This window comes from Heterocephalus glaber, unplaced genomic scaffold, assembly GCF_053883595.1.
Source record: "Heterocephalus glaber isolate CG9 unplaced genomic scaffold, H.glaber_assembly_v1.0 deba00001610, whole genome shotgun sequence".
In the NCBI taxonomy this organism is placed as follows: Eukaryota; Metazoa; Chordata; class Mammalia; order Rodentia; family Bathyergidae; genus Heterocephalus; species Heterocephalus glaber.
The window spans coordinates 36,657,679-36,682,836 of NW_028258381.1; the positions used below are offsets into that span (position 1 = coordinate 36,657,679).

The following is a 25,158-nucleotide window of genomic DNA, read 5'->3' on the forward strand; positions in this document are numbered from 1 at the left end:
GCAAAGTTGAAGATAGACCCTATGACCCAATGACTCCATGAGTAAAGAAGCAAGACAAGCATATTCATAGCGCAGTTGTTGATGACAGTTACAATTGCAAACAAAATTAACATCCATTAGTCACAGAACAGATATACAGTCGCATGGTCACACTCAGGAAACTATACAGCAATCGATATAAAGAAAGTACAGTTGACAACAGGATGAATTTCCAAAACCTCATATTGAACTAAAGAAACAAGACAGGAAAGAGTACATTCTCCATGATTCCTTTTACACAAAAGCCAAAGAAGTGGTAAAAGATGTGAGCACTAAAACTATAATGAAAGTCCGAAAGTGTCACCACAAAGGGGGAGACTCTTGGGGAGAAATGGGGAGTAAGAGACCTGAGAGGGAGGTGCAGGGTCTGCTGGTGGTGCTCCCTGTTAGAATAAGAGCTGCTTTCATGGATGCTTAGGACCATGTCCTGGTAAGCACATCTGTTTTATGTACCGCTCTGCAGGTATGTACATATATTTTGTAATTAGCCCTCTCCCGCAGCCAGGAAGAATATATAGGATAGTTAGTGTAATATGGGGAAAGAAATTTAAGAAGAGTCAAGTTTGGAAATTTTCTGACTGGGAAAATGATGAATACATTAGTTAAAATGGATATTAATAGGAAGACTGGGGAAGAGGACTGATTTCACTGTCAACAGTTGAAGATGACAGTGGTTGCTATGGTTTCAGTGTTTCTTCCAAAACTCATGAAGTTTAACTGCCACTGTGACTGTATCAACAAGTAGGGCTGAAAGGAGGTGACAAGATCGTGAGGGTTCTGTCCACATGAAGAGATCTATGCCACTATCCAGTGAATGGGCTCCTGATGAATGAAAAACATCCTGTGCTTTTTTCCCCCTCTCTGGTTCACACACACCCGATTGCCTTTCCACCATGCCAAGACACAGGAAGAAGGCTGCCATGGACCTCCCATCCTCCAGAACCAAGGACCAAAGAAACTTCTCTTATTTACCATTTAACCAGTCTGTTACATGCTGTTACAGCAACAGAAAAATGACTAAAACACTGGTTTATTTGGTAAACTATGTTGATATTTAGAGATGTTCAAGGAGAAAAAAAGTATCCATTATGAGAGAGTGGAAAGTTTAAAACTTTTCTCTTAATGTTATACATTGTATTTATCAATTTCACAGAGATATTTTTCTGAAATAAATTAGTTTATATGAAACAAAAAAGACAAGACATGACATTGCACTCATATATTTTGATTGTTAAAATCTCAATGCACTGTGCCTTCATATCTTAGCTGAACAAACCAATCTGAGGGTAATGGATTAAAGTCTGTGGGAATATTAAGCTCTCAAATTATTTTATTTACACAAAATCCCCAAAGTTAATGTAGGGTATGTTCTCATATCATCAGTGATACTTGCATTTGCCTTTTCCTTGTGAGTCAGCTATTTACAGTTCTTCATTTAGCTCCAATTTTTCAAAAGCTAGATTTAAAAGACCATTATAGGCCTCAATGTTGTAATACAAATTACTCATAAAAAAAAGAAATAAATGGTGTTATTATAATAATGGAATAAGTAGAAGCTGCAGAGTGTTCTCTGCACAAAGATGTGGTTTGATAATAATATAGTTATAAAAAAACTTCATGAATATATATTTCTCAAATGAGAATTACCTACAGTTAGGTCAGAATAATCTGGTAAGGTAAAAAGATAAGCACAAGAAATTGCATATGTCATAATTCACTAGGATTTTATTTCTTTTATCAGTTCTTTTTCTACTAGGAGCAGTTAATGGAGAAAACAAGTCACTATCATAAAATTTTCCAAACTACAAGAGTAGCCAGACAACAAAATACAAGACTTTATACAGAAAAATAAATTAAAATCCCACTACAATTTCAAATTCAGAAAGTATGAGGCACTGCACCAGCCAACACTACTTGTGACTTACAGCAGATATAGATAAAAGGAATCATGAGACATTTATCTCTCATTTCCATCCTGAAATATTGAGAAAGGAAAAGAATAAATCAGCTTACCTTTCCACTGACATCAGTAAAGTATGCACTTGCTCACTGATTTTTTTGTTTCTGCAAATGTGCTTTAACAGAAGATTAGTATAAAAAAAATTCAAATTTGAATAAGTTGCCATGTTTGTCTCCAGAGTCTTGGAGAAGAGGTGCAAAAAACAAAGACCTCAGATGCTGTGGCTTCAGTGCTGGAGAATGAGCCTCTGCTCAGGGAGTGGCTCTCTATGCCCACAAGGACCACAGGATACCACAACTGTCTGCACTGCATGTTAGCATTCTGTCCCTCTCTCCCCATAATAAAAAAGGAAACAAAGGCAAAAATATTAACTTACCAGGCCCAAGACAAAGATGCACTTACTCAACCAACAAAAATTTCTTGAGTACCAACATGTGTGGTGCTTTATGCCATACAAGAGAGATACAAAGGTGAATAAAAGTCCATCCTAGCTCTCAAGAAAGTTCATCCTGACTGGATTTAATGTTGAGGAGTTAGAGAAGAAATAAAAGCAGAATTATTTATTATTGTAATCAGTGGATGGATTTATGTGAGGCTTTCTCTTTAAAAGAACTTTCAGAATTTGCCCAAGTGTTCCCTTTGGTACGGGTGTTAGTTGTAAAGTAAGGTGGGAGTAGTGCAGAGAGACATTTCTATAAAGTGGGGGTGAGGGTAGAGAAAGAGGGGATTACATACAGTCAGTAGAAGAAGGATGGAGGGAATGTGCACCTGGCCCTTAAGTCTCAGATGAAGGGCCCATAAATTTTCACAGAAGTGAGAATAACAACAAAGAAAAAGTCCTTTTGTTCTTAGACACTTATATCATTAATTTGTTTCTCTTCTTTTATGTAAATTCAAGGATCTCTGAATCAAAAGAACCCACAGTTATGGAGGTCTTTAGCATTGTGCTGAGGACATGGGTTATATCAATACTTCCTGAAACTGACAAGCTGTCCTTTAAAATCAATAACATCTTTCAAGTAGGGAAAAAAATGAAAGTAACATTTTCTGTTTCTTAGAGACAATGTTCCTTTGTGAAAGTCACAACCAAGATGTCAAGTTGTTAGAACTCATGTAGATTTCAAAGCATATCAAAAGCTTTATCATACCATTTCTATTTTTCAAACTTATAAGCACAACAGAAAAAGCTATTGGATATCCAAAAGAAAATATACATATGGGGATCACAGTACATACATTAGGTTTTGTCATTATACTTTTTTACACCACAATTGCTTTTAGCTGGAGCTGCCCTGAGCAGTGGGGGAATTAATAGCCTAGCAATTCTCATTACCATAGCTATGATGGTGTGGACCTAGTGATACAGCTCACTGGCCCCCTCTGATTTGCCTTGTGTTAAACACTCCCTTGGAGGCATGCAGGTCTTTGACAAGCACCCCATTCAGAGGAAAGACAAATGTCTTCCTGTGGCAAAGTAGTAAATGCTCCCCAAGCTAAACACAACAGGTATGTTTCAATAATTGTTCAGAGGAGAATAAAGGGGAAGGAAAGACACATGCATGAAAAAGGTATATGTGACTAAGATGAGATGCCAGGGGTCAGGGAAGATCTTATGGTTAATGTTTCTCAAATTCACAAGCCATGGAAGTGTATCTTCTTCCTACAGTAACAACAACACATTAATAAGAAAATTGCTTTGCAAATACATTCAGTTCTATTCAGGAAATATTTCTTCCTTGCTTAGCATTTATAGTATAGTTAGCTGATCTAAGATTTATATTCCTACTTTCCACTCTCCCTTTTAGATATAGAGCCTTTGACACTAGTAGGGAAAAGACACAATTATAATAGGGCAAGTTTTATACCCACAGGAGCTATAAACAAGAAGAGTAGTCAACCATCTTGGGTAGCCAAGGACTGAGGGGATGTTCAGTGCTAAAGAGGGAAAATCTGGGGCCAACTGAATAAGCTGGTTACCTCACACTTCACACACACATACATACACATACACACACGTTCTCTCTAGCGATGTGGTCTAACAGTATCTCTTCTTTTCTCATCTTTTCACTGTGGTGGTGTACAAATCCCTCAATTCTAGGATCAGCTTTCTAGAACAGAACGTCACAGAAAGTAAACTAACAAAACCCTGAGGACAAGCCCCAAATCAAGGAACTATAGCACCAGCATAAACGGTACTTCCATAATTCTTTAAAACTCAAAAAGGAAGGAAAAGCATGCATGAAATATGCCTCAAATTCTTATACTGTATTGAAAATTACCTCATTTGAAGACAAAAATATAGATGCTCATTTTTTTAATGTGTCATTAAAAATTTTACTCTGTAAGTCAGTATTAAAATTTTACTCACTTGAGACATGAGCAAGGGTCAAAGCATTTTTACCACTAAAACAGATTTTAAAATATAGGAACAAAATAACATAATTATGTATTCCTTCACAATCAAAATAAAATCAAGCATGCATACTGACACATATATATATATATATATACACATACACACATCTACTGACATACAAGCCTGCATATGTATAATTTTAATGTTAAATACTATTTACCTGTGAGACATTTGGTGGACACCAAAAGCGAAACATCTGTCACACCTATTGGATTCTTCCTTCTCTGATCCCAGGGCCTGTGAGCACAGGACCCTCTCTGCAGCAGTTCCTGTCAGCACCTTTCTGTTCTCAGGGCCACAAGATAAACAGTCTCACCCCTCATAACCTTCTCTTCCTATTAAAACGGGGCTTTGAAATAGATAAAAGGAATCTAGGAGGGTTATCCACAGAGTTGGGCTTGTTACGGTTAGGACTAACATGTAAGGTAAGGAAAGGAACTAGGAGAAGATGTGCCCTTTGTTCCAAGTCCCACACTGAGAAACGTTCCGATGCTCCAAACATTCTGTAATATGATGTAATGTGAAGAGCACTGGGACACGTTGAGATGGTACCCTTAAAACCTGCTAACTTACAAGTCACCTCACAGTGTTTATCTCACTGCTGTTGCATCAGTACCATTTTACCTTCTGCCATTAAGAACTTGGACTCTAGTTCACATAAAGGATTAAGGAAATAATTTTCATGCCTCCAGATGGTATGAAAGTAATCAGAAACAAAAAATGCCATTTTGCTTTGCAAGATTTTCTTGAACTAACACCAAGAGAATAATACAACCAAAGTCTTTTCTTGTATTTGAAATATTCAAATAAGTAACAACACAGCAGGTTCCTTATCCATAGAGGATAAGTTCCAAGAGCCCCACTGGATGTAGGAAATCACAGATAGTACAAAGTCCTATTTTTTCTGTTTTTCCTTATGTGCCCAGCAGTATTGCCACATAGTATGAGAGTTAATCTGTCCTTTCATGTTTTATGGCCCTGTGCCTCCTTTGGAGCACTACTCTTGTGCTTTGGGCCATTAGCCTGTGATAATGCAACCATGAGTCTGACAACCAAGACAGGTACTAAGTGACTAGTAGGCAGGTTGTGTATACAGCATGGACATCAGACAAAGGGATGATTTCTATCCGGAGTGGGACAGCATGAGATTGTCCCACACTACTTAGAATGGCATGTAGTATAACACTTATAAACCATTTCTAGAATTTTCCATTTAACATGTTTGGGCTGCTGTTGATCACAGATAACTGAAATTGTGGAAAGTGAATCTGTGGAGAAGAAGGAACTTCTGTAATAATGGTGGTAATAAAAATTATGATGGTCTTTCTATGACCCAGGGTCTAGTATTGGCTGTTCCACAGACAATCTTCACAACAGTCCTGAGGCAAGCATTACTACCATACAGGCTTTACAGAAGAGGAAAGTGAGATTCGGAAAAGCTAAATAGCTTCCCCAAGGCCACACAACTACTACATGTCAGAGACAGAATTTGAATCCAGGCAATATTACTGCAAGATCACATTCTTAGCCACCATTCTGTGTTGGCCCTTTCCAAATTTTACCTATTATTTACACCTACAAATGTTAAAAAGAACACTAAAATAATACAAAAGGATAAATAAAGGGCATTTTCTACAAAGAATTTAGAAATATTTTTAAAAATTTTTATTCAGGAGATGCTCTTCAAAAATTCCATGATTGCCACAATTCCTTATTTCACCATTAGATCAAATAAATGACTAAATTGTACCCAGGGCATTTAAAATTTATTTGAATTCATACACAGTGTGTTAGATGACAGGCAGGCACTAAATAACTAGACATTCCACTCACAAGCAAGGATCAGAGATAAGCCAATGGCAGGTTGCCCATGCCTCCATTCTCTCCAGGTTTAATTAACACAAGTACCGTTATGCATTTGTTCCCACAGATAAAATTCTTAAATTTAACTAAAATTTAACTCAGTAACATTAATCCACATACAACAGCTTCAAACCAGTCTATGATTTCTGTGCATATATCCATTTTTAAAATAAGAAAAGTTAATAAAACTCCTAAGAGTTCTTACATGTTCAAAGTACTTGCCATGATATAGGTTTTCAGATAGAATACCAAACTCTACAACTCACAGGTAAATGGTAACCTAGATCACTGTATTAGGCAAAATGGTTTCCCAATGATTTTATAGAATGAAAGATGGGTGTTAAAATAACCATGAACACAGACAGACTTCACAGAGGTGATTTCTATATACCAAAAAATTACTAAGGATAGGTAATTGTCAAAACGGCCTCATGCATTAAACTACAGACCTTGACTATAAAAATAAAGTATACACATTGTACCTATCACCAAAGGTCATAATTTATCTCTCAGATACAATAATTTACCTCATCTAATAATGAATGGGCAAGTCTAGACTGAAGAAAGAAAGATTCATGCTCTCAAAGATAAGTAAGTTTTAAGAATGCCTTCTCATTTATAACCTTCCAAGGTAAAACAGTGCAATTCCATCAACTATGATGAAGACGAAGCATTAAAACATGAAGAAAAATTGCCCTGGGTGAAGCATGAACTAGTATTGCTATGGTTGTTTGATCCTACACTCTCTCATCTGTCCTCAGCACATTCTTCCCAGGAGGCCTTTCAATTCATAGCTGTAGAGGGTGAAACGGGACCTTTTCCCAGACAGGGTGTGGGGCTGAGTCCATTATGTGCAGGTTTTACTCAAAGTGGTGAAATCTATAAAAAGACGGGCTTCCCCTCCCATTCCTCTTTACTTCTCCCCTTTCTGCCCCACATTTCCCAACTTCGGCATGTGTGTTTTCCTGATCTCTTTTTTATCCATTTTGTTATTATAATTCATGTCCTACTGACTCACGGGCTGAAATAAAAGCTAAGTGCACTCCTTGATGATTCTATGACATCAGGCTCTCCTACGGCCTCCTCCCTTTCTGGTTGTTCCTTTTTGTATATTTGTGAGCCTCATCTCTCTACTTATTTCTAATGTGATAGCTCCTCAGAGCTCGCTCACTTTTTTTTTCTCTAGAATCTCTCTCCCTGGAAGAGCTCATCAATTCACAAGGTTTTAAATACTACCTCCACACTGACAATTCCCAACTTTGTATCTCCAGCACCATCTTTCCAGTAAGCTCCAGAGTTGTGTAAAGACAAATGTGCAACTGATCTTTCTATCCAGAGTGTCTATTAGCATCTCAAACTGAACATGCTCAAAAGACATCTGAATCTGGCTGTCATTATTTCTGTGAATGACCCAACACCTCAAATCAGAAAACAGTAGTCTGACTCCACTAATACATATTCAGACTCTCTTTAGGACCTATTGGCTCTACTCCTGACCTATAGCTCTACTGTATCTGCCATTCTCCTCTTTTTCTGCCTGCATCCCTTGCCAGAACATTAATAAAAGCTTCCTAAGTATCCTCTATTGAACCTTAGTACTCATTTTTCACAAAGCAGCCAGATTTTCTTAAACCAAATAAGATCCCAGGACTCTCCAGGTTTAAAACCCTCCACCTGCATTTGTACAACATCCAAACTTGGTCATGGTTAGAGACCCTGTGATTGGCCCCTGCTGACCTCAGTTTAGACCACTCTCCTCCCAGCACTGCCACCACCCTGGTTTCCTTGCAGCACTCAGGAGTCTCCAGGCTCCCTCCCACCTCAGCTTCTGTGCAAATGCTATGTCCATAGTGTCCTGCTCCATCTCTCCAACACTCTGGTTCCAATCTAGTGGAATATGTGACGATGCCCAGGAAAAAGCAAGAGGAAAGAAAAGGCTGACTTAAGGCCATATACAGTGTCCAAAGGTCACAGAGTATATGATTCCTTTTATATTAAATGTCCAGAAGAGACAAATCCACAGAAACAGAAAGAGAAAGTTGCTAGGGACAGAGAAGAGGGAAGAGTGGGAGTGACTACAAATGGGTATGGGGTGTAGGAAATGTTCTAATGGATAGTAGTGATCAATACACAATTCTAGGAATCCCATGCTTTACATGAACTGAACCTGATGCTTTACAAAGAGAATTTTATGGTAGGTGAACTATATTTCAATAAAGCTATTCTTTAAAAAGAAACACTTATATGAGACGAATTACTATGAGATGACCACAACCTACTCACTAGATCATGAGCCTGAGGGATTCAGAGTCATTCTGTTACTCTTCTCATCTGCAGAGTCTAGCACAGAGCTGAGAGACTGAGTGAATAGTGACCTTGGTATTAGGGAGTGTCACTTGAAACAAATACTCTACTTGATCATAGCAAAGAAAAAGCTCACGAGAAAATGAATCTACATTACCAAATGTGACACTTTGGAATTCACAAAAGGCTCTTATATCTATTACGGTATTTGATTATCACACAAAAACATAAAAGTCCCATGAGGTGGGCAGACCAGCTTATTATATCTTGACACTTTACAAGGCCTGGCTGCATGAATCATAGGCCAAAGACCAAGTATAGGGCCTCTTCTGCAACATCACCACTGTAATTGGCAAGCTGAGACCAACTTCATCACAAGCATTCACAGAAATGACTAGAAAGAATCACTCAAGTGATGAGGTCCATCCTCAGCTCTACCACTGACATATTATTTGACTTTGAATCACTTAGCCACATTCTTTCCCCATACAGTCATCCACAAATTGGTGTGATAAGGCTTCCACTGCTTTCTTTACTAGCATGCCAAGAAGAATGAGAGCAGTCCTGTGGGGAGATAAGAAGCTGTCTGCCCCTGAGTCATCTGCATGGGCTACACATAATGTGCCCAGCTTCCAGGAACTACGTCCCCTAAGGACAGCCAGCTTCTTCCATTCATTGTAGCCCAATCCAATAGAGTGGCAAAATATGTTCACATTATGGTTTTATTTATTTTTTGGTACTGGGAATCGAACTCAGGACCTTGAGCTTTCGAGGCAGGCGTGGTGCCCCTAAGCTAAATCCCCAACCACATTATGGTTTTATAACATTGGTGTGACCCCACTTCACATGTGACAAAAATGGAGTCTCCCAAACATTTAGTTAGACCAGCCTAGAACCAGGAAAAAAACAAAAAAGGAGGCCCATGATCCTCAGGGGCACTCTTTTGGCTATGATTCCCTGTGCTTGCTGCCACGCCTTGCTCTCCACCCATTTCCCTTCTCCCACGGATTCTGCCCTCCCAGGACACCCACTCTGTGAGGGAACTGCCGACTATAGCAGCTGCTCCAGCCAGGAGATGTGGACCCCTTTCATCTGCTTGCCACTGAGCCCTCCCTACCCCAACTTCCTTCCTTTTCCCAGTCTACACTCTCCTCCTGGAACCAAGCTTGAAGGGCTCCAAAGCTCCAAAGCAGGACACACATTCTGTGGCTGTACTTGTACTCCAAGCACAGCTCTTCCTCCCCAGGGCTCCTTTTCCAGGAATTCAGAGCAGCTTCTCCCTTTTCCCCTCATGTGAGAGAATGTAACTTTGGTGCTCACAATGTCTGCCAAAAGACCCTGAAGTAAGACCAGACTCACCATGATGCTAAGTCCTGAAAGTGCAAGAACAGACTGAATCCCAGTGGCCTTGGCTCTCCGTGGATGTATAGATGAGAGGCATCCCATAAAGTCACTAGAAATTGCCTGGGTATAAGTAAATGGGATTACACAGTCTTTCTGACTTCTACTCGAGGAATATTTCCTTGGCCAGGGTCAAAGCACACTTGTCTATGTAGGGAATTTGGTTCTTTCAACAAGTAGCCTTCACAGCAGATGCAAGCATAATTGGGTACTTCTTAAGTGCCTGAACAAATGGAATGACTCACCTGGATTTGGGGGAAGGGCAATACTGATGCTGATAATCTATAAGAAGCTGGTAAAAATCACATATATTTGACTATGTGACCAACGTCACATGAGATGCACAGTAGCAAAGCCAGCATAATTACCCAGCCAACATTCAGACCAGCTTGAATTTCCCGAGAACATTGCAACTGGGGCAGACAGAAAGGAGGAGGGGATGGAGAGGGCATACCTCTTTACAATCTGCATGACAAGATGCCACCAACCAAGGGGGTAAAATTCATTATGCAAAAACTACCTAAAAGCATAAAGTTCCAAATGAGATGAGGAATAGTTGACTCTGAATACTAATGTATATTCATGTGTATAATTACAGAGCATAATGAGCAGAGGTCGCCACGATAATCGTAATGCTACCACATTACATTTACTTTATAGGTTAGAATGTGTTTTTAAATCTACAAATTTACACACCAAATAAATGTTCCCAGTCATCATTCCAAAAGATGGGCAGGATAGCCTTTATGGCTCCATTTCAGATATCCCATCATCTCAACTTTATTTTTTTTATTTTTAAAATTTTTATTAGTATATATTTGCAGTACATAAATGATTATACTCATCACAGGGAGTTAGTACATGTACATAACGCATCTTACTCCAGGTCACACAGCCACTACGTGTCAGGGCAGGGACTGAAATCCTAGTTTTCTGTTTCAGTCCGGTGTCCTTTATCCCAAATCTCCTCTCCAGAATAAGCCATATGCTATTATTTATTTATTCATTCAAGAAATACTTATCCACTCATTCAATAAATATACACTGCTCAGTAGGGTCAATCACTGTGGTGAGCCACTGGGGCCTTCTGAGACAAAGAAAGCCTTTTCTATGCCTCAAGGGATTAGAGTTAGTACAAATAACAAATGATATACAAGGGGTATAGACAGGTAAGACAGTCATACAGAAACATTGTTTACATTTTAAAATGCCTCTTGCTTATCATTATTGTCATTTCAAAATGTAATGCAGACACAAATTTAAGAGCTCAAAAAGAGAAAGGTATGATTCAACTAACACATTCCAGGCTTGGGAACTGCAGCATTTATTGCTCATTAAAACTGTATTTTAATTATCCTAGTTTTAATTAAAGTATTATGTAGACTTGGTGAAATGCAATTATGTACAACTGACTTAAGATGTATAATAGGCTAATATTTGTAAAGAAATGCATTATTGTCACTAGATCTGCTCATGTAAAATGAAGTGGTATTTTATTTCAAATGAAAAATTGGTACATAGAATATTAAAGTCTTGTCATTAAAGTTAAACACTGCATTGCCAACTCAAATGGAACCAAGTAATTCTAAGTGCCCTCCCTCCTCCTTGGGATGCTCAGCCTGCACAAGAATGGCTCACTATCTCTGATGCACCCCTTATGCAGCAGGTATGATATTAGCTCTCTGTAGATGCCCAGCAAGCATCACCCAGGAGAGATGCTAACAACCTCAACTGTCCCAACTGCATCAGGTGAAGATACAGAGTTTGAACTGAAACATCTGCCTACAGCCAACTAGAGCCCCTACCCTGATCTAATATTGTCTATGAAGTACCCTTCAACTGGCTGCCTTGATGATCTGAAAGGAAATATGGAATCCTCATAACAATCCCACTGTTTACACAAAAAGTAAATGTCCACAAGAAACCACTTACTTTTCCACCAGAATCTCTACCAAAGAACATGCATCCATACCACAGGCACCAAAGAACTACCACAGTCATGAGGCTGTGTCCCACACAACTGTAGGCCCTCATCCTCATGCTAGCCTGTGAATACCTGTGTCCCCCTCACTAGGGCTTTGTTCCTCTCCTCTATGCACACTCTTGTTAATCTGTACACCTTCCATGGGATAATTCCCACTGGCATATAAATATACTCTGGTGCTGCTCCCTTTAAGGAAAAAACAACTCTCTTGTCTCCATGTGCCCACTACGGACTTGGCACCATTCACTGCTGGCATTCACAATGAAGAGCCCCAGAGGGCTCTCAACTTACCATCCCTGCTTCCTCATCTTTTAAACATTTCAAACTTAAGGGGCGGGGATTTAGCTCAGTGGTTCAGCCGCCTGCCCCACAACTGCAAGGACCCAAGTTCGATCCCCGGTACAAAAACCAAACAAACAAACAAAAAAATTTCATAATTAATAAACATTTGCTGACAAGAGAAAATAATAAAGAGCAACATTTCTGACATCCTATTTCTTTCTCAGACAAAATTGAGAATATGTATTTCTAAGAATGTTGCTAAAAGATTTAAAAATGAGTTTTTCCACTTGATGGGTAAATGTTAGTTTAGCTAGATATGGAATTCTATGATGACAGTTGTAACCCTTGACTTTCGGAAGTATTTTTTTCACTGTTACTGCTGTCAGCTATCATTTAATTGCAATTTTTTTTAATATATGGCTGCTTTTAAGATTGTGTCTTTGAAGTTCTGCAGTGTCATACTTTGGATTTTCATTTCGATTTTGGATTTGGATTGTTGTTATTTGAAGTTTATTCTGCTTCTTGACTCTGAAGATCCAACATTTTAGGAAATATCATGGCAGTGATCTCTTTCACTATTATCTATCCTCCATTCTCTTTGATCTTTCTGGAATCTTCTTGTATATCGATTGAATATTCTCTCCTCTATATCTTAGTCTTCCTTCCATTGTTTCCATGTTTTTAATCTCCGGGATTTTTCTTGAGTATTTTCCTCAGAACTACCAGAACAGTAATTTTCATTTTAGCTATATATTATCTGTTCTTTCACTCATTCAAATGATTTTTAAATAAATATATTTTAACAAGTTTACCTTTTCTTAGTTCTTTTTTAAAATTAGTACATGAAAGACAGGTGTGGTGGTGCATACCTGTAATCTTACCACTCGGGAGGCTAAGGCAGGAGAACTGCCATGAGTTTGAGGCCAGCCTAGACTGCATAGTGAGTTCAAGGCCAGACTGAACTACATAGTGAGATCTTGTCTGAAAAAACTCAAAATAAATACAAAAAAATAATTATCATATGAAAAGCTGTCCAACTTTAGCTACTAATGGAAATGAATATTAAAAGATTAATGAGGGAGGTCTCCAGTTGCACAGAACACGCCGAATCAGCCCACTGCAGACAGGCAGGTCTGCACACGCCCTACCGAGGTCCCAAGTCTCATGGAACACCCCGAATCAGGCAGCACCCTGGCAACAATCCACTGGACACCAGCCCCCCCCACACCCCGCTCCTCTATACAGCCAGCTGGTTCCACACTACAAAGACTCAGAGGACACTGGACCACCAGACAACGGTACTAAGTCCCACCACTCCTGGCCCAGAGGTAGGGGCTTCTGAGCCACCGTCCTGCTGGTCCTGGTCCAGAGTAAGGGGCTTGCCGGCCACCATCCCTCCTGCTACTCCCAGCCCAGAGGAAAGGGCTTTTGAGCCACCAAACCTACCGCTACTCCAGGCCCCGGGCCCACTTCTCCTACCTCAGAGGAGGTAATCCGTGCAGGCACCAACAGCAAACCCCCTCCAGTTGAAATGAGAAAACACGTAAATAAGTCTCAAAACCAGACTTCCAGATCACCTACAGCAACCCCAAAGGGAAATGAGATGGAACACTCTGATACTCAACCACCTGGACCCACTGAACTGGCAACAAAAGGGGATCTGGAAAAAATGAAATCAGAAATAATTTCTCAGATAACAGGAGAAATTGTGCTCCTAGTGCAAGACATGATTAATAAATCTAGAGAGGAGCTCAGGAATATGATGGAATCCCAACATAGGAAACAAATGGAATCCATAAAACAGATGCAAATAGATTTCCAGGACATGAAAAACTCCATTGAAAGTCTACACAGCAGAAGGAGCCAATGTGAGGACAGAATTTCAGATATAGAAGATAAGATTGCAATTAATGACCAGGAAAAGAAAAATTGCTTCAAAATTATAAGGGAACATGAGAAATCAATCCAGCAGCTGCTAGATGATGCAGAAAAGAGTAACATAAGACTGACTGGAGTCAATGAAGAAACAAGAGGGAGTGCAGATGACATAAAAAAACTCTTCACAGAAATAATGGCAGAAAACTTCCCAAGGAGGAGAAAAGAGCTTGACATATAGATAAGTGAGGCATACAAGACTCCAAATAGCCTTGATCAAAAAAAAATCTACACATAGGCATATAATTGTTAAGATTCCAGAAACCCAACAGAAGAACAAAGTTCTCCAAGCAGTCAGAGAAAAGAAACAAATCACATACAAAGGAAAGCCCATCAGAATCACAGCAGACTTCTCAATGCAAACCCTCAAGGCAAGAAGAGCTTGGAGTGATGTATTCCAAGCCCTAAAAGAAAACTACCTCCAACACAGATTGATGGACCCTGCAAAATTATCTTTCAAAATTGATGGAGAAATGAGATACTTTCATGAAAAAGAGCACCTTAGGAACTTCATGAACACCAAAGCAGCACTCCAAAGAATTTTACACAATAGCCTAGGAACAGACAGTGAGGATCACAACCCCAGGAAGCAAAGCAGAATGTACCCATCTGGCATGACAAGAAATTAAATGGAAAGGGGGAGAACCCAACAAAAAGAAAAAGTCATGGCAATGACAAGTCAATACGTTTCAGTTATAACCGTCAATGTTAATGGTCTCAATTTACCAATCAAAAGAAATAGACTGGCAGAATGGGTCAAGAAGCAAAATCCAACAATATGCTCCATACAAGAAACACACTTAATTCAAAAGGAAACTCATAGACTGAAAGTTAAAGGGTAGAAAACAATACTCCATGCAACGGGAACCTGAAAAAAAGCAGGAGTAGCTATCCTCTTGGCAGATCAAGTAGATTTCAAACCAACACTGATTAAGAGAGATGAAGAAGGAAACTACATCCTTGTAAAGCGAACAATTCAAGAGGAAGAGATGACAATCATAAATATCTATGCACCAAACACTAGTGCACCCAACTATATAAAACAAATACTAACAGACATAAAAAGTCATATATGCACTAATACAATTGTAGTGGGGGAACTCAACACCCTACTGTCACAAATACATAGATCAACTAGACAAAAAATAATGAAATACTAGAACTCAATCGAACTCTTGAACAAATGAACTTAACAGATGTTTACAGAGTCTTCCACCCCACAAAATCAGAATACACATTCTTCTCAGCTGCACATGGCTCATTCTCCAAAATAGACCACATACTCACACATACAACAAGTTTAAGTAAGTACAAAGGAACTGAAGTTACCTCCTGTATATTATCAGACCACAGTGCGATGAAATTGGAGATCCATAGCAAAAGAAACTGGAAAAATTTCATAAGCACATGGAAATTGAACAACACACTTCTGAATAACCAATGGGCCATAGAGGAAATTAAAGAAGAAATCAGACAGTTCCTTCAATTAAATGGCAATGACAATACAACATATTGGAATCTATGGGACACAATGAAAGCAGTCTTAGGAGGGAAATTCATAGCAGTGAATACACATATTAGGAAAACAGAACAAACCCAATTAAACAACCTGATGCTGAACCTCAAGCTTCTAGAAAAGGAAGAGCAGGACAACCCCAAAGCTCATACAAGGGAGGAAATTCTAAAGATCAGAGGAGAAATCAATGCAATGGAGACTAAGAGAATGATACAAAAAAAAATCAATGAAGCCAAGAGTTGGTTCTTTGAAAGAATCAACAAAATTGACAAACCCTTAGCCAACCTTATCAGAAAAAGGAAAGAAAAGGCCCAAATCCATGCAATTAGGAATGAAAAAGGTGAGATTACAACAGACCCAGCAGAAATCCAGAGGATCATCAATACCTACTTCCAGAACCTGTACACCAATAAGATGGACAACACAGAAGAAATGGACAGATTCCTAGATACATATGAATTACCAAAGTTGAATGAAGAAGACCTAAAAATTCTGAACAACCCAATATCAACCAATGAAATTGAAAACGTAATCAAAATCTTATCAACTAAGAAAAGCCCGGGCCCTGATGGCTTCACTGCTGAATTCTACAAGACATTTAGAGAGGAACTACTGCCACTACTGTTTAAACTCTTCAATGAAATTGAAAGGGAAGCCATACTCCCGAAATCATTCCTGGAAGCAAGCATCACCTTGATCCCCAAAGCAGAGGAAGACCCAACCAAAAAGGAGAACTATAGGCCAATCTCATTAATGAACATGGATGCAAAAATCCTTAATAAGATAATGGTAAACAGAATGCAGAAGATCATCAAGAAGATCATACACCCTGATCAAGTGGAATTCATCCCAGGGATGCAGGGATGGTTCAATATACACAAATCAATCAATGTAATACAATATATCAATAGAGCCAAGGACAAAAACCATATGATTATCTCCATAGATGCAAAAAAAGCATTTGACAAAATCCAACATGCATTTATGATAAAAACCCTACAAAAAATTGGAATAGATGGTCTCTACCTCAAATTGATAAAGGCCATCTATGAAAAACCAACAGCCAATATCATACTAAATGGTCAAAAACTGAAATCCTTCACACTAAAATCAGGAACAAGACAAGGATGTCCACTATCAACACTCTTGTTCAATATAGTTCTGGAAATATTAGCCATGGCAATTAGACAAGAGAAAGAAATAAAAGGAATAAAGATGGGAAATGAAGAAGCCAAATTGTCATTATTTGCAGAAGACATGATACTCTATATAGAAGACCCCCAGAACTCCACCAAAAGTCTTCTAGACTTAATAACCAAATTCAGTCAAGTAGCTGGTTACAAGGTCAACACACAAAAATCAATAGCTTTCCTCTACACCAATGACAGACTCACTGAGAGAGAAAGAGGGCAAGTAATTCCTTTCACAACAGCATCCAAAAAACTGAAATACCTAGGAATCAACCTAATGAAAGAAATTAAAGACCTCTTCTCTGAAAACTATGGCACTCTGAAAAGAGAGATTGAAGATGATATCAGAAAATGGACAGACATCCCCTGCTCCTGGGTAGGAAGGATTAATATAGTGAAACTGGCCATACTTCCAAAACTGCTATATAGATTTAATGCAATTCCAATTGAGATCCCAGCAGCATACTTCATAGACCTTGAGAAAACAATCCAAAAATTCATTTGGCACAAGAAGAGACCCAGAATAGCAAAAGCAATTCTGGGTAACAGAGACATGGCAGGGGGTATCACAATCCCCAACCTGCAACTATACTACAAACCTACTGTGATAAAAACAGCATGGTACTGGCAAAAAAACAGACCTGAGGACCAGTGGAACAGATTAGAAGATGCAGAAACAAATCTAGACACACTCAGCCACCTCATCTTTGATAAAGGAGCTAAACACCCACACTGGAGGAAAGATAGCCTCTTTAATAAATGGTGCTGGAAAAACTGGGCTTCAACTTGCCAAAGATTAAAACTAGACCTATATTTCTCACCATGCACTAAACTACAATTGAAATGGATTAAAGATCTAAATATTAAAATAGAAACTCTGAACCAGTTGGAACAGAGGTTAGGTAGAACTCTTGAAGACATTGGGGTAGGAAAAGATTTTATGAATGAAACCTCAGTTGCCTGTGAACTAGCACAAACAATCAACAAGTGGGATCTCTTCTTATTAAAAGGCTTCTGCACAGCAAGAGAAACCACCAGCAGTGTGAAGAGACAACCCACAATGTGGGAAAAAATCTTCACCTGCTCTTCCTCAGACAAATGTCTACTATCTCAAATCTATAAAGAAATTAAAGAATCAGACCTCCCAAATTTAAAGACCCAATCCGAAAATGGGCATCTGAAATGAACAGACATTTCTCAGACAAAGAAGTAGAAATAGCAAATAAATACATGAAAAAATGTTCAACATCACTGGTTATTCGAGAGATGCAAATGAAAACAATGCTGAGATTCCACCTCACTCCAGAAAGAATGGCTGCTATCATGAAATTAACCAATAACAAATGCTGGTGGGGCTGTGGGGAAAGAGGAACACTGCTCTCCACTGCTGGTGGGATTGCAGACTGGTGCAACCACTGTAGAAATCAGTATGGAGATTCCTCAAAGAACTAGAACTGGAAGTCCCATTTGACCCTGCTATTCCACTGCTGGAGATCTTCCCCAAAGAATTAAAAGACTCATACCACAGTGATATATGTGCGCCCATGTTCATAGCAGCACAGTTTGTAATAGCTAAAACTTGGAAACAGCCCAAATGCCCATCAACTAGAGACTGGATAAAGAAAATGTGTTTTTTTAATAAAATGGAGTACTACTCAGCCATAAAAAAATGAGAAATTAGAGACATTTATAGCTAAGTGGATGCACAGTGAGGTGATAACTCTTAAGTGAAATAAATAGGACACACATGTATAAAAACCAAATAGTTTCTCTGGTGTGAGAAAATGAAAGTGTAAATAAGGACTAAAATGTATAATAGGTAATGTGAAATAGGAAGAAAAGGGGCAAAGGGGAAGGAAGTGGGAGGGCTAGGGGAAAGGATAGAAGGGAATGGGATTAATATGAGAAAATGGAAAAATAGGAACAAAATCTTTGTAAATAGGGAGGACTGGAGGGGTTGAAGGGAGGGCTGGGCAAGGGTGAAAAATAAGAACCAAGAGAGACTATGTAAAGGTACAAATTTCCAATGATGAATGTCATTATGTTGTATACCTAAAATGTACCAATGATTAGAATGAATAATCGATAACGCAAAGTAGGAAGAAAAGGTCCAAAGGGGTAGGGGTAGTGGGAGGGGCAGGGGAAAGGAAAGAAGGGAAAGGAAAAATTATGAGAAGTAGAAAAAATGGAAATAAAGTCTTTGTAAATAGGGAAGGGTGGAGGGCGTGAAGGAAGGGCTAGGAATGGGGAAAAAATAAGAACCAAGATGCATTATGTAAAGGTACAGTTCCCAATGAGAAATGTAATTGTGTTGTGTACCTAAAATGTACCAATAAAAGAACTTAATGAAAAAAAAAAAATCTTAATGAGGACCAGCAATTTAGCTCAGTGGTTCTGCTGCCTGCCTTGCAAGCGTAAGGAACCAAGTTCAATTCCTGGTAACAAAAAAAAAAAAAACTTAATGAGATATTAACCACTTATTGGGATGGTCAAAGTAAAAAATAGGGACAACACCAAATGTTCCTGAGAAATAGAGAAAGTAGACCATTCACATATTGTTGGTGGAAATATAAAATGGCACAGCCACTGTAGAAAAGAAGCTGGCTTTTTTTAAAAAACAAAAACTAAAATTAAAAAAACCAAACACAGCTCAGTCATTGTACTCCTGGGTATTGATCCCAGAGAAATGTAGTCTTATGTTCATACAAAAACCTGTACAAGAATGGTTATATCAGCTTTATTCATAATGGCCCCAATCTGGATACAACCCAGATGTCTCTCAAAGGACAACAATTTTACAAGCTGTAGTACATCCATACAAAAGGAATACTACACAACAACAATAAGGAATCAACTATTGATACACGCAGTAATCTTGATGAGTCAGAATTATGCTGAAAGAAACAAGGCAGTTCTAAGAAAAAAATGCATACTGTGTACATTCTTGAAATTACAAATTTATAGCAACAAATACACAAAAAAACACAGTAGTGATTGCCAGGGTTCAGGGAGGGAGTGAGGCAGAAAGTAATGTGGCAATGAAAGGGCAGTATGGGGTATACATGTGGGGATAGAAAGGTACTGTATCCCCACCGTATCAATGCCAGCATCCTTGTTGCAATGTTAAAGCAGCTTTGCAAGAGCTTAGCATTTATGGAAATTGGCTTGACAATGATGTGAAAAGGACTCAATGCTACTAAACTGCACACATTAAAAGGTAAATTTTATGTTGTGTAGATTTTACTGCAATTAAAATAAAAACCCTCTTCCAAAGACTTCCCACTTCACAGGTCACGGGCCAGGGATTTAGCTCAGTGGTTCCACCACCTGCCTCGCAAGCGCAAGGTCCCGATTTCGATCCCGGGTACAAAAAAGGAAAAAGAATTATTGGAACCACTTCACAGGTCATGAGAGAGTTCCCAGTGTATACAGAATAGAGCCCAGAATCATTTCCAGTTTCTCGGGCTAGAGGATCCTGGGGCTCTTCTCTGCCCACCTGCCTCACATTCCCCTCACAGCACAAACCTGCATGTACCAGAGCCCTGCACTTACCGAGCACTTCCCTGTGTTGCTGGCACTTGCTCCTCTGCTTCGAACAGACATCCTCTGGGTCTGTGAATGGCTGGGTGCTTCTCGGCAAAGAAGCCAGTACAGGACAGATGGACAAGTGTGGACTGAGCAACCCAGCAGTGCTCACACAGCCCAGCTACTGACTTCTCTGCCTTCCTTCTCAACAGTAAAGCAAGGATAATGACAGTACTGACTCACTGGGCTGCTATACTGAATGAGTCATTGTATATAAAACTCTTAAAACAGTGCCTCAATGTTAATTATTGTTGTTGTGCCCAGATCGCGAGGTCCCCAAAGACCACCTAGGAGCCGATTCCGATGCAAACACACGAGGGTCCTTTATTCAAGCTCGAGCAGGGACTCTCATCCGACACGGACGCAGCGGATCAGGATTGAGAGCCTCGACTCTAAAACACCAGGGGTTTTTATAGAGGTTACAGCAAGGCGCGGGGTTTTAAAAAGGTGCGGGGTTTCAAATCACACGCAAATCACACAATTGGCTAGCATTTAGCAAGTTTTGAAAGTTTAAACCTAATTGGTTGGGCCTTGCGCGCTGAACTGCAAACGGCTGCTCAAGTCATCGAAAAGAACATCTGGGATACTGGGGTATTGGGCTAACTACTGATTAGCTGTTGCTAGGCTTGTTGCTAGGGGACTGCTGAACATTATCACAGGCAGGTGGCCAAAGTGCATCTTGTGGTTTTTCTTGGAATTAGAATTTATGTCCAGGCCACCTTACTCTAAGATGGGGCCAAATTTTAAAATGGAGTCACTGAGGTCTCACAATTATTATTAAATATCATATGGAGAACATCATAGAAGTTATGTTGAATGAATGAAGGTGGACACAAAAGATTTCATATTCAGTGATTCCATTTCTATGAAAGTTTTCAACAGGTAACAACCACTAACCAACTTGAAGAGAAATTAGATTAGTGGGAGGGCAGGACTGAGGAAGGGGCATGAGGGAACTCTCTCCACTGGGATGGTGACTTGCTTCTGTTGTTAAAATTTATTGTCTGTGTGCTTGAAATCTATTTTGTTGTATGTAAATTCTAACTCAGTAAAATGGCTTTTTTATGTCACCTCCATAGAGAGTCTGTGCTTAACACTTAATTTAAAGGAGTCCTTCCAACCCCCAGCTCAGTATTCTCTGTTGTCCCTCCCTGGTTCATGTGAACACAGCTTGCACCTCATCTGAAAGTACCTTATTATTAACCTGTTTCAACATTAGAACATGACCTCATGGAGGGCAGCACATTTGATGCTTCACTTCCCTTTCTGTGTTCAGCAACCAGAACAATGCCTGGCACTACTAAATAACTGCTCGGTAAATATCTATGGAAGGTATGGAGGGAAGAGAGGAGTGGGGAAGAGAACTAGTCATGGGCACCCGGCTCCAAAACAGCATCCTTAATGTTAACACCAGAAAGGATCTTTGAAGTATTCAATGCACCTTTCTTCCTTCTGACACGAGAACAGGAGGTAAAGGAAGAAAAAGTGATGGCCCGAGGCCATAGTTACAGTGGACGGAGATCGGCAACCCATATCTCCTGGTCATTCATACTTACACTAAATATGGCTCAGTTCACATGCATAGAGATACTCTATAAACATTCACAAAATGCCCATAAAATATAAAAATTTTAAAACCACATTATTTTGAAAGCTCAGTTAACTATAAAAATATTATTACAACCAGATCTACTTCATTCAAGCATTAAGTTGTGACTCCCAGCACAAGTGCTAATCTAAACAAATCTTTCTTAGAGCAATTGAAATGAAATGGTAATAAGTTAATGGACGTTGAAGTATTTAAGCACAGACAATTATGAATCAGACTGCTCCGAAGTCACCTGGGATGCTGTTTACTGCCCATACTTCACAGCCCGGATCATTACTGGCAAGCAGTCTATCGCAAAACTGACTGGAGGTTTGAAATATTTCATCTATAAACTTTGTATTTCCGGGAATACCCATGCAAGAACACTTGTCCTTACATATTCCTGTCAGGTAGACTACAGGATACAATTTGAGCACAAAAACCTGCAATTAACCAAAAGAATGGCATTGTACAGACCACGGTTTTGCGTCCTAATCTGATAACTGCCAACATAAATTACCTCCTGGAGGTAAGAGAAACACTGTGTGCCATCAAGATTCTCATTTCATACTTTCAGAAATAACAGGGAACAAAAGAAAATATATCTAAGCCACAATAACATACAAGAATTTATTTCCAAATTACACTATATTTGTAAGACAAAGCTATACTCATCTTTGATATGCAAAGATGGCAAATTAACTGTTTGGATTCAGTAAATCAGAAAAATACACATGCATTTTTTTCATCTTCTCAGAAAAATAAAACCCATAATTACCTATTCAAAACCCTGAATATAACTTATTCTCAATTCTTTAAAAATATCATTTTCCCTTCCAAGATATTTTTCTGCTTTAACAGCTTTTTTTCTTGAGCTTTGTTATTCTCACATTCTTCCCCTGTCTGCTGAGGAAGTTTGCAGATATCATCTGGGTTTTCTTCATATCCACTCCTTATTTAAGCCATTCCATGACTTCATAACTGCTACACATATGCCCAGGCAGATAGAGTTGTCAAAACAAAGAAGCATTAGGTGGTAGAGGTGGGGATGATGGTTACAAAATGTTTTGAGTACTAGAACGTACAGATTGGAATAATTAATTCAAGATAGAATGTACAGGATACTAAATAAAGTTCCTTCTCTTATCTCAGAGTTTTGAATGAAGCCATTCAACTTGAAACAATGGTGTCTGAAGACTCCCAGCACCCTAAAGAGTACCATTAAGTGGTAGTCCAGAGGAATCAATTACAGCTACTACATTACTGCAGAAGAAATGCTTAGCCTTTCTATGTAAATATGGGGTGGGGGGTGAGGGTGCAGATGATCTTCAGGAGAATAAGACCTTTGGACCGTGGAATGTTGAGGTCACAGGACCTGGACTTTGACTCTCAGGGTTGGAGCCCTTGGATCAGATGCTGAGAGAAAGAGCTGCCAGCTTTGGGTAAGTATACTAGTTGGAAGACAGTCTCTTAGCACATCTGCAACCTAATTCCCTCTTCCACATAACCTAACATGTCCCTGAGGTCCAGGAATTAGAACGTTGTTATCTTTGGGGAACCATCACACTGCTGATTTTAGTCCCTGTTCTTTAGACCAGGAAGCAGCTTGAGTTATTGTTTATTCCTCTGGTATTGGTTCAGTTTCTGTAACACATTACATATGCCAATAAAATTTCTTTATGCAAAAAATAGTCCAAATAGAACTATTTGGGCTTGGCCTATTGGTTCATATATTTCATAGGTTTGAAAAGATCTTTAAATATGAATAATGTACTAGATCTAACTGTCCAATCATTGGCTCCTCTTGGCTATATAATGTGCATCTCAATCTTAACATCAGTTAAGAGAAAATGCAGAAACCACTACCAACACAACCTGCACATAGAAACAAGCTTGCTTTCTCAACACTGCCTCCCTATTTCAGGAAATGGAAATCTATGCTATCAATTGATCACAGCTAAAACCTTAAGAGTCATCCATGGCTTCTCTCTTTCTCTCCTGGCCCACATCCACTCCAAAACGAAATATTGATTCTACTTTCAAAAGATATCAATAACTGACACTTCTCCCCACCTTTATATAAACCCAGGTTAACCTATATTATTTCAAAATGAAAGCTGGTCTTCTAAATAAATGGGGAAAAAGACTAAAGAGATATGTGAAATAATGATGAAAAGCACAAATAATATTGAGCAAATAAAGTGAAAAGAAGAATTAGCCTGATACAGAAAAGCATATGAGATTCAGTAAAGTAGACCCAGGTTTGAATCTTGGTCATGCCATTTATCAGCTGTGTGCCCCTTGGTGAGTTAGCATCTCTAACTTTCAGTTCTGATAGCTGTAAGTAGAAGTAATTATACCTACCTCAGAATGCAATGATGAGGATTAGAGAAGACATCTTTCAAGTAGATACTCAATAAATAATAGCTAGTAGGATTATTAATAGACTATGTAACTAATTTTTCAAATTGGAAAACATCAGGCTTCCTATTTCTCTTGGAAAAAAAAATTTATCTATAAGCCAAAAGTTCAGCTTTTAAAGGTCATGAGATAATGTTAAAAAATACAGGGGAAGTAAGATGAAGTTCCTCAACTGAGACAAAGAACTATTTCTCCTGCTGTCTTAGGGAGCGGTCCTAGCATAGGGAGGTTAAAAGCAGGTGCAGATGCTTCATCTGTGTTTCAGTATGTGTAATGGATGCACTCTGGGTCAAATGTTTCAGATTTAAAAGACACTTCTGGCAGTGTAGAACTGATAAAAGCCATCAGACTTTTGCCTGTCAACCACATGGAAGTGAATAATGCAGACATATCTTTCTATCTTCAGTCAAAAGCAAAACTTGACAAGTGCAGTGGTATGCACTTGTAATCTCAGCTACTTGGGAGGCTGAGTCAGGAAAATCACAAGTTTGTAGCCAGCCTGGGCAAATGTGTGAGATTCTGTCTCAAAATAAAAAGGGCTGGGATGTACTTTGGTGGTAGTTCACTTGTCTAGCATGTTTAAGGCCCTGGGTTCAATTTTTTTTTTGTTTTGGTTCCGGGGATCGAACTTGGGACCTTATGCTTGCAAAGCAGGCAGCAGAACCACTGAGCTA

The 25,158-nt window shown here is 39.0% G+C and overlaps 1 protein-coding gene across 1 annotated transcript in view; it reads right to left on the reverse strand.

Moving 5' to 3' along the window:
* Positions 1-25,158, reverse strand: part of Sdk1 (sidekick cell adhesion molecule 1) — an 827,695-nt gene that overhangs the window by 460,818 nt on the left and 341,719 nt on the right. The gene's annotated exons all lie outside the window — the stretch shown is intronic.